A 10,817-nucleotide genomic window follows, 5' to 3' on the forward strand; every position below is an offset into this window, starting at 1 on the left:
AATATCAAATCAATATGTTGTACACCAGGAACTAATATAGTGTTGTAGGTCAAGTACATTGTACTTCAAAAATGAATAAACAAACCCATAAAAAAGAAGATCTGATTTGTGGTTACCAGAGGCGGAAGAGGGGGTGGGTAGGATGGGTGGAGCAGGGAACTGGATGAAGGTAGTCAAAAGTTACAAACTTCAGGTTAAAGGATAAATAAGTACTAGGAATGTAATGTATGACCTGATAAATGTATTTAACATTGCTGTATGTTATAGGTAAAAGTTAAGACAGTAAATCCTAGGAGTTCTCATCACTAGGGAAGAATACTTTTTTCCATTTCTTGAATTTTGTAGCCATATGAAAGGATGGATGGTCGCTAAACTTGTGATAACACTTTCATGTTGTATGTAAGTCGAGTCGTTATGCTGTATACCTTAAACTTGTGCAGTGCCATATGTTTGAAAGTGGAGTGAAAGTTGTTCAGCTGTGTCCAACTCTTTGGGACCCCATGGACTATACAGTCCACAGAATTCTCCAGGCCAGAATACTGGAGTGGGTGGCCATTCCCTTCTCCAGGGGATCTTCCCAACCCAGGGATGGAACACAGGTCTCCTGCATTGCAGGTGGGCTCTACTAGTTGAGCTACCAGGGAAACCTGTATGTTTATTATATCTCAATAAAACTAGAGGAAACAAAAACAGAAAGATCAAAAAAACACACCACCTACAAGATGGAGATTCAGGAAATATAAGGAGAAGTTGACCCTGTGAATTTTCCAAACTCTCCAGGTGGTTCTCCAGGTCTGGGATTTATTGGCATGAGCCATGCATCAGTTGACCCTGCAAACATGAAAACAAAGAAAAAGCCATAAAATTTCCTTCATAAAAGAAGGCCTGTGTTCTCCTTTCTAAGACACAATATATAAAATAAACAGTATAAAAACCTGTATTTAAAGACTTCCAATCCTTAAATTTATAGTCGCCCTGGCTTGCTACCAGACTGTAATTTTTCTCTGTTTAGCAATAACTAAAAGGAATGCCAGTCTAGAAACAAAATGAGAGCAGAGCCCTCACAAGAAGTTCCAGATGTGCAGGCCAAGCTTTTGCTTCCAAAGAACATTGCTTTCCCTCCTGTATTTAGAATAAATTCAATTCTGGTTGTCTTGCAGGAACTGAGCAGTAGCCAAACATCAGTATTTCTTCCGATTTGGAAGTAAATCATGATTTTTTTTTTTTCATAAGTCAGCAAAAAGCTCAGATAATCAAGTATAGTTCTTGGAAAGGATTAAAACGTGAACTCAGTTCAACACTCCCAGGCAATCTGGAAACCAGAAAAATATATTTATGGGAAAAGACTTATATAAATACTTTATCAGTGACCCACATGATAGAGTTGAGAATAAGCATCTTGTGTTGGTGGCTGATACCAAATTAGGTGGAGTTGCTAACGTCCTAAATAGTGAGAAGGCAATGGCACCCGACCCCAGTACTCCTGCCTGGAAAATCCCATGGACAGAGGAGCCTGGAAGGCTGTAGTCCATGGGGTCGCTGAGGGTCGGACACGACTGAGCAACTTCACTTTCACTTTTCACTTTCATGCATTGGAGAAGGAAATGGCAACCCACTCCAGTGTTCTTGCCTGGAGAATCCCAGGGACGGCGGGGCCTGGTGGGCTGCTGTCTATGGGGTCACACAGAGTCAGACACGACTGAAGTGACTTAGCAGCAGCAGCAAATAGTGAGAACTTAACTCACCATGACCCTTTTAAATTGGCCTTGACACATTTTTAAAAAATGAGCCATACTGCAAATACAAGATGAGAAGTGGCTCACAAGAGCTATAGTGAAAAAATTATGATGAGATTTTCAAAGTTAGCAACTATGTCACTAGCACAGAATTAGTCAGTAGTAGAGAAACTATTGAGAAAACAAAACAACATGATGCTGGAATGTTAATGAGGAAAGATAAGCAAAACTGAATACTTTTCCCACATATGGCCTTGATCGGGCCTTAACTGGAAAATATTCCTATCCAGTTTAGGCCTTCATAATTTGGAAGTCTGTCTAAAAAATTAAGATGTGCCCTGAAAAATGTGGGTGACTTATAAAATAGGAAAAGAGGGGAAATCTCTGGGAGGAAAATTAAGGTAATTTAAACTGCAGAAATAAAACTCAGAGCTTTAGAACCCTCTTCAAATATTCATGGTGTGATTATAGAGTGCTAAATATCTTTTTTGCACTAAAGACACAACTGGAAATCAAGAGGTCAGTCAGTTTAGTTGCTCAATCCTGTCCAACTCTTTGTGACCCCATGGACTGCAGCATGCCAAGCTTCCCTGTCCTTCACCAACTACCAGACTTTGCTCAAACTCAGGTCCATCGAGTTGGTGAATCAAGAGGTAACCATTCAGTAATTTGGATTAGCTTGGATCTAAGGCCATGTTTGGGCTTCCCAGGTGGCACTAGTGATAAAGAATCCTCCTGCCAACACAGGAGACATAAGAGATGTGGGTTCAATCCCTGGGTTGGGAAGATCTCCTGGAAGAGGGCATAGAAACCCACTCCAGTACTCTTGCCTAGAGAATCCCATGGACAGGGGAGCCTGGTGGGCTACAGTCCATAGGGTCACACAGAGTTGGACACGACTGAAGTGACTTTGCATGCATGCAAGCAAGGACATGTTTGCTAGAGGTAGATTAGTTGTACTGGGTAGCTGTGTTCAGCACCTGGAATATAGAGACTGTGGACTCTGGAACTAGCTTGGGTTTAGATCCCAGCTTGGCCACTTAGTATCTATGAGCCTGACTTACCCTCAATCTGCCTCCATTTGCCCATCTAAGACGCAGGAGGTCAATACTGTCTGCCTCATGAGGTTGTGGGGAGGACAGTATGAGATGATGCAGGCAAAGTCCTGAGAAGGGTGTGATTACTGGTTGACCACTAAGGATAGTAAAACTTCTAGAACATGTACCTGGAGGGGATCCATGAATCTTTTCTGAGATTTATCTCAAACTTACGGTTAAATTTATGGTTCTAGTTTGAGTCAACTCTGTGAACAACACATGGTGTCTATGCAAAACATCTCACAGTATTTTTGCCATCATTTCAAAACTGCCTCATTCTATCACATTCTTGTATCTCAAAATTATAAATCTCGTGCATTCAATGTGGCTGTTACGCATGTACAGTCACATGGGCGGCAAACTTGGACACGGCACAAGAGAATGTTTGCTCCTTGTTCTTTTGACACTGCAGATATATTATCGTATAGGCTTCCTGTCATACTGTGAAATGAAAGTGCAAGTCACTCAGTCGTGTCTGACTCTTTGCGACCCCATGGACTATACAGTCCATGCAATTCTCCAGGCCAGAATACTGGACTGGGTAGTCTTTCCCCTCTCTAGGGGATCTACCCAACCCAGGGATCAAACCCAAGTCTCCCACATTGCAGGCAGATTCTTTACCAGCTGAGCCACAGATAAATCCGTATCCAAAATTTGAGTTAATGAACCATTTTAACTCAATTCAAATAAATTCCATTCAGTTCAAGTAACCATTATTGAGGATGTAGCTAGGCCTTTAGAATGACAAACTACTCTTGCCTTTAGAGATCTCACAGTCTAACAAGAAAAAGAAGACAATGAGTTCATTTTAATATTACGTGACAGAAGGCACATTTCAGGTGCAAACTGCCATGGAACAGAGCCTGATTGATGGTTTTTTCCTAGGAATCATCAAAGGCTCCCGGAAACCCAGACGCTTAAGTGAACTTTGAAGAAAGAGGGGAGGGGAGAGAAGTTCTGACGTGACGCTGAGAGGAGGTCTAGAGAGTGACAGTTTCTACTGGATCCAGGGCAAGGGGATTGTCATTATACATTACCATTATTACTTTGCCTAAGTCAAGTTGGCACAGATCGGTGACATTTCTAGATAGACATGAACATGATGCAGTATTTGAGGCAAAAGAACTCAGAGGTCATAGGTTTAAGTTGTACCTCTGCTTTGCAGAAAGATTTCAAAAGTATCACTAACAACTCAGAGTAATCATCTTGGTGTGTGGGACTTCTCTGGTGGTCCAGTGGCTAGGCTCCACACTCCCAACGCAGGGGGCCCCGGGTTTGATCCCTGATCAGGGAAATAGATCCCATATGCTTCCCTGGTGGCTCAGACAGTAAAGCGTCTGCCTACAATGTGGGAGACCCAGGTTCAATCCCTGGGTTGGGAAGATCCCCTGGAGAAGGAAATGGCAACCCACTCCAGTACTCTTGCCTGGAAAATCCTATGGACCGAGGAGCTTGGTAGGCTACCGTCCACAGTGTCTCAAAGAGTCGGACACGACTGAGCAACTTCACTTTCACTTTCAGTTCAGTTCAGTCGCTCAGTCATGTCCAACTCTTTGCAACCCCATGGACTGCAGCATGCCAGGCCTCCCTGTCCATCACCAAGTCCCAGAGTTTATCCAAACTCATGTCCATAGAGTCGGTGATGCCATCCAGCCATCTCATCCTCTGTCATCCACTTCTCCTCCTGCCTTCAATCTTTCCCAGCATCAGGGTCTTTTCAAATAAGTCTTTGAGTCAAATGAGTCTTTTCAAATGGATCTTTTCAGGTCTTCGCATCAGGTGGCCAAAGTATTGAAGAGTTTGAGCTTCAATATCAGTGCTTCCAATGAACACTCAGGACCGATCTCCTTCAGAATGGACTGGTTGGATCTCCTTGCAGTCCAAGGGACTCTCAAGAGTCTTCTCCAACACCACAGTTCAAAAGCATCAATTCCTCAGTGCTCAGCTTTCTTCACAGTCCAACTCTCACATCCATAAATAACCACTGAAAAAACCATAGCCTTGACTAGACAGACCTTTGTTGGCAAAGTAATGTCTCTGCTTTTCAATATGCTATCTAGGTTGGTCATAACTTTCCTTCCAAGGACTAAGCATCTTTTAATTTCATGGCTACAGTCACCATCTGCAGTGATTTTGGAGCCCCCAAAAATAAAGTCTGACACTGTTTCCACTGTTTCCCCATCTATTTCCCATGAAGTGATGGGACCGGATGCCATGATCTTCGTTTTCTGAATGTTGAGCTTTAAGCCAACTTTTTCACTCTCCTCTTTCACTTTCATCAAGAGGCTTTTTAGTTCCTCTTCACTTTCTGCCATAAGGGTGGTGTCATCTGCGTATCTGAGGTTATTGATATTTCTCCCGGCAATCTTGATTCCAGCTTGTCCTTCATCTAGCCCAGTGTTTCTCATGATGTACTCTGCATATAAGTTAAATAAGCAGGGTGACAATATACAGCCTTGACATACTCCTTTTCCTATTTGGAACCAGTCTGTTGTTCCATGTCCAGTTCTAACTGTTGCTTCCTGACCTGCATACAGATTTCTCAAGAGGCAGGTCAGGTGGTCTGGTATTCCCATCTCTTTCAGAATTTTCCACAGTTGATTGTGATCCACAGTCAAAGGCTTTGGCATAGTCAATAAAGCAGAAATAGATGTTTTTCTGGAACTCTCTTGCTTTTTCGATGATCCAGCGGCTGTTGGCAATTTGATCTCTGGTTCCTCTGTCTTTTCTAAAACCAGTTTGAACATCTGGATGTTCACGGTTCACGTGCTGAAGCCTGGCTTGGAGAATTTTGAGCATTACTTTGCTAGCATGTGCTGCTGCTGCTGCTGCTAAGTTGCTTCAGTCAACTAAAGCGACTTAGCAGCAGCAGCAGCACATGCTAGCAAAGTAATGCTCAAAATTCTCCAAGCCAGCGTGTGCTGCTAAGTCACTTTAGTCATGTCCGACTCTGTGCGACCCCATAGATGGCAGCCCACCAGGCTTCCCCGTCCCTGGGATTCTCCAGGCAAGAACACTGGAGTGGGTTGCCATTTCCTCCTCCAATGCATGAAAGTGAAAAGCGAATGTGAAGTCACTCAGTCATGTCCAACTCTTAGCGACCCCATGGACTGCAGCCTACCAGGCTCCTCGTTCCATGGGATTTTCTAGGCAAGAGTACTGAAGTGGGGTGCCATTGCCTTCTCCCAGCTAGCGTGTGAGATGAGTGCAATTGTGCGATTGTTTAAGCATTCTTTGGCATTGCCTTTCTTTGGAATTGGAATGAAAACTGACCTTTTCCAGTCCTGTGGCCACTGCTGAGTTTTCCAAATTTGTTGGCATATTGAGTGCAGCACTTTCACAGCATCATCTTTTAGGATTTGAAATATAGGGTTGGAGTGCAACCGAATAAATCAAAATAAATGTTAAAAAAAAGAATCTTGGTTTGTGTGTGTGCATCCATCTATGTATTTATTTATTTTTTTGCCATTCTTTTACATTTGGACCAAAATAATTTTTAAATAGTAAATGCCAGATAAAGAAGTCCTGTCTGTGATAAATAAGAAGAGAAGGCACTCTTTCTGGATTCTTATTTATTTGTAAGGGTTCTGGTCACATCTGCCCAATCATAGGAGTATATGAAGAGTAGACACTCTTCTTTATCATTATGGTCCAAACTGGTGAAAGCATAGAACACTCTACATATAATAAGGGAAATGTCCAGAAATCTCACCCCCCTGCATGCTGTTACTAATGCTTAAAATGACCTCTATACACCGATGCCAAATCAAATCTCGGAGAAAGAGTTTTGGGTGAAGTAGAAAAGAATAGCTTTATTCCTTTGCCAGGCAAAGGGGGACACAGAAGACACTGCCTCAAAATCTGTGTGTCCTAACCTGGGGGCATTTTGTGAGGAGTTTTATATTGTGGCTCAGATGGTAAAGAATCCTCCTGCAATGTAGGAGACCTGGGTTCGATCCCTGGGTTGGGAAGAATTCCCTGCAGAGGGAAATGACAACCTACTCCAGTATTCTTGCCTGAAAAACTCCATGGACAGAGAAGCCTGGCAGGCTATAGTCCATGGGGTTGCAAAGAATCAGTAGCCATGGTTCAAGGGTGGGGTTGCTGATAAGGATCAGGGTGTGTGCAAGGCCTGTTTTCCTTTTTTAATCTGGCTAGGTGATCTTCTGGTGAGCTTGTCTGATTTCTTTAATCCGACTGCAAGTTGTCTCTTGATTTTCTCTGAGGATGATTTCAAGTGGTTAGCATCTTCCATTTGTTGTGGGTTTTAGTTCTGCAGAAGAGCTCAAAGGTATTGTTATATGTACCCGTGGTTGACCTACAAACAAAAAACGGAGGACGTGGAAAGGCTTCCAGGCCCCAGGAACCCCACAGGGTCCTGCTTGGTTTCATTCTGAAGGCTTCTATGACAGGAAGAGTAGAAGAAATAAGAGAGAAAGGAAAGCATGAAGGAGGACACAGGTGTCTTGTGGAGTGAGGTCAAGCCGGGGTTCCAGGGATCTCTCCTAACCTCCCTCCAGGCAGTGAGTTTGTTCTCTTGCTGATGTTTTCCTCAATAACTGAATCCTGTTATAAGATAGGCCCTTCCTGGGGTTACAAGGAGGACAGCAGTGGCGCCACTGACCAGGCTGGTCCCCACCCAGTAAACTCAGGATCCTTAGGGGACAGAGCTGCATATCTGTCCCTGGGCACCAGCAAGTCCCTGGAATGGCACACGGCCTGGCACCATTAACAGGAAGGCTTTATTTTCAGGGCTGGGTGGGGGAGAAGCAGCTGAACGAGGACTGTTGGGTGCTTTGCTATGGTGCAAGGTCAAGGCTTTTTTCAAAGCAAATGACAGATTGTTCTTTGTCTATCTGTAGCCAAGTGACACCCGAGGCCCCAGGAAGAATAGTTGGTGCCCATCACGAGACACCACGCCCTCATCACATGCTTGTGTCAGGCTCTAAATGGAGCCTGATGGGCCAGCCTGAGGCCCTGCCCCTGACCTCTGGCCAACAAATCTACTTTCTCCTCTTCTTCGGTGTCTGGTTTCACAGATGCCAAATAAAAACCTCATTGATTCAGCATTTGAAATCATTGGAGCTGAACTAACTAAAGTTTTCCCTTGCATTAATTCCTTAGCAAAATGTTTAATAAATAAACAAAGATAAAAAGTCATCAGAGGAAGAGGGGATTTAACCCAACTAAAATGATAAATGTATTGAAAAGACTTTAGGGTTGATTAGTCCTTGGTGGTAGATGGATTCTATATTTTGGCCCATTTCTAACTGATTGATACAATAAGGAAGATTATACATTAAAAAGAAAAAAGGAAGGACACGCTGTTTATTTAAAACAGCACTGTGATTTGTTAGCAACGTGTACGCTGGGCTTGAAGAAGATACAGGAGTGGTGGTAAATAGGCCAGGTGTTTGCTTCTTTGCGTTTCTCAGGTGGCTCAGTGGCAAAGAATTTGCCTGCCAATGCAGAAGATGCAAGGTTTAATCCCTGAGTCAGGAAGATTCCCTCCAGGCACACAGGAAATCGCAACCCACTCCAGAATTCTTGACTGGAGAATCCCATGGACAAAGGAGTCTGGCAGGCTACAGTCCATGGGATCGAGAAGAGTAGAACAAACTGAGCAACTGAACACACATGCATGCATTTGCTTCCTTAATAAAGATCAAATCTCTTTTAGAGACAGAGCTGTGTAGAAAACAAATACAATGAAAGTAAATAGCATTAATTAATTCTTTATTGTGTTCTAGGCCTATGCTAGAATCAATGGGAAATTGTCACTTGCCATGGGTACTTGTCATCTACCACTACAAGGATTAAATCATGTGTTGCTGCAGCTGCTGATTTTCAACACCCTTTGAAGGGAGTTCAGGGTGGAGAAATGAGGCACACTGTGTTCTGGAAAAACTGGCAGGACAGGTCTTAAGATAGATATTTTCAGGAGCTGGTTTTATGAGCCCAATTCTACCATCTCCTTGTATTTAGAAAAGCACTGAATTCCTTCATGGTGATATTTGTGACAAGCAGAAACCTTCTGCAAAACTATGTGCTTGATTTCATATACTTCCCCTTCATCAAGATCACATATATACTGATCTTCCCCTTATTGTTTGGAGCAGTTTCTCAGAGCTATCTGAAATATTATCTCCTGGGCTATAATCCTCAGTTCAGTTCAGTCGCTCAATTGTGTCCAACTCTTTGGGACCCCATGGACTGCAACACTCCAGGTCTCCCTGTCCATCACCAACTCCTGGAGTTTACCCAAACTCATGTCCATTGAGTTGGTGATGCGATCCAACCATCTCATCCTCAATCGTTCCCTTCTCCTCCTGCCTTCAATCTTTCCCAGCATCAGGGTCTTTTCAAATGAGTCAGCTCTTCACCTCAGGTGGCCAAAGTATTGGACTTTCAGCTTTAACATCAGTCCTTCCAATGAACACTCAGGACTGATCTCCTTTAGGATGGATTGGTTGGGTCTCCTTGCAGACCAAGGGACTCTCAAGAGTCTTCTCCAACACCACAGTTCAAAAGCATCAATTCTTCGGCACTCAGCTTTCTTTATAGTCCAACTCTCACATCCATACATGACTACTGGAAAAATCATAGCCTTGACTAGATGGACCTTTGTTGGTAAAGTAATGTCTCTGCTTTTTAATATATTGTCTAGGTTGGTCATAACTTTCCTGCCAAGGAGTAAGCGTCTTTTAATCTCATGGCTGCAGTCACCATCTGCAGTGAATTTGGAGCCCAAAAAAATAAAGTCAGCCACTGTTTTCTCATCTATTTTTCATGAAGTGATGGGACCGGATGCCATGATTTTAGTTTTCTGAATGTTGAGCTTTAAGCCAAAATTTTCACTCTCTTCTTTCACTTTCATCAAGAGGCTCTTTAGTTATTCTTCAGTTCAGTTCAGTTGCTCAGTTGTGTCCGACTCTTTTCGACCCCGTGAATTGCAGCACGCCAGGCCTCCCTGTCCATCACCAACTCCCGGAGTTCACCCATAAGGGTGGTGTCATCTGCATATCTGAGGTTATTGATATTTCTCCCAGCAATCTTGATTCCAGCTTGTGTTTCTTCTAGTCCAGCGTTTCTCATGATGTACTCTGCATAGAAGTTAAATAAACAGGGTGACAATATACAGCCTTGACGTACTCCTTTTCCTATTTGGAACCAGTCTGTTCTATGTCCAGGTCTAACTGTTGCTTCCTGACCTGCATACAGATTTCTCGAGAGGCAAGTCAGGTGGTCTGGTATTCTCATCTCTTTTAGAATTTTCCAGTTTATTGTGATCCACACAGTCAAAGGCTTTGGCATAGTCAATAAAGTAGAATAGATGTTTTTCTGGAACTCTCTTGCTTTTTCGATGATCCAGTGGCTGTTGGCAATTTGATCTCTGGTTCCTCTGCCTTTTCTAAAACCAGCTTGAACATCTGGATGTTCACGGTTCACATATTGCTGAAGCCTGACTTGGAGAATTTTGAGCATTACTTCATTTCACCCCAAATAAAACTTAACTTACAACTCTCAAATTGTGCGTTTTTTAAAAAGTAAGCATTAGATACTGTAAACTTTTTTCACTTGATTTTTACCATACTCGAACATACCAGAACAGTAGTAATGATTATCCACTTTTACAAATGAGGAAATTGAATCCTATAGAGATTAAGTTGACAGAAGCCAGATGGCCAGTCAGGTTAGCAGAGTCAAGTTTCAAATTCAGGTTTGACCAATTCCAAAGTCCACTGTTATTTCAATTAAAATAAAAAGTCAGGGGCGGGGAGGGGGTGGTTTCCCTGATGATTCAGTGGTTGGGAATCTGCCTGCCAGTGCAAGGGACACAGGTTTGATCCCTAGTCTGGGAGGATCCCACATGCCTCAGGGCAACTAGGCCTGTGCACCACCACTACTGAACCCCAGCACTGTAACTACTGAATCCCATTTCACCTAGAGCCCAAGCTCTGCAACAAGAGACGCCACGGCAGTG

Source organism: Bos javanicus, chromosome 10 (genome assembly GCF_032452875.1).
Source record: "Bos javanicus breed banteng chromosome 10, ARS-OSU_banteng_1.0, whole genome shotgun sequence".
Classification (NCBI taxonomy): Eukaryota; Metazoa; Chordata; class Mammalia; order Artiodactyla; family Bovidae; genus Bos; species Bos javanicus.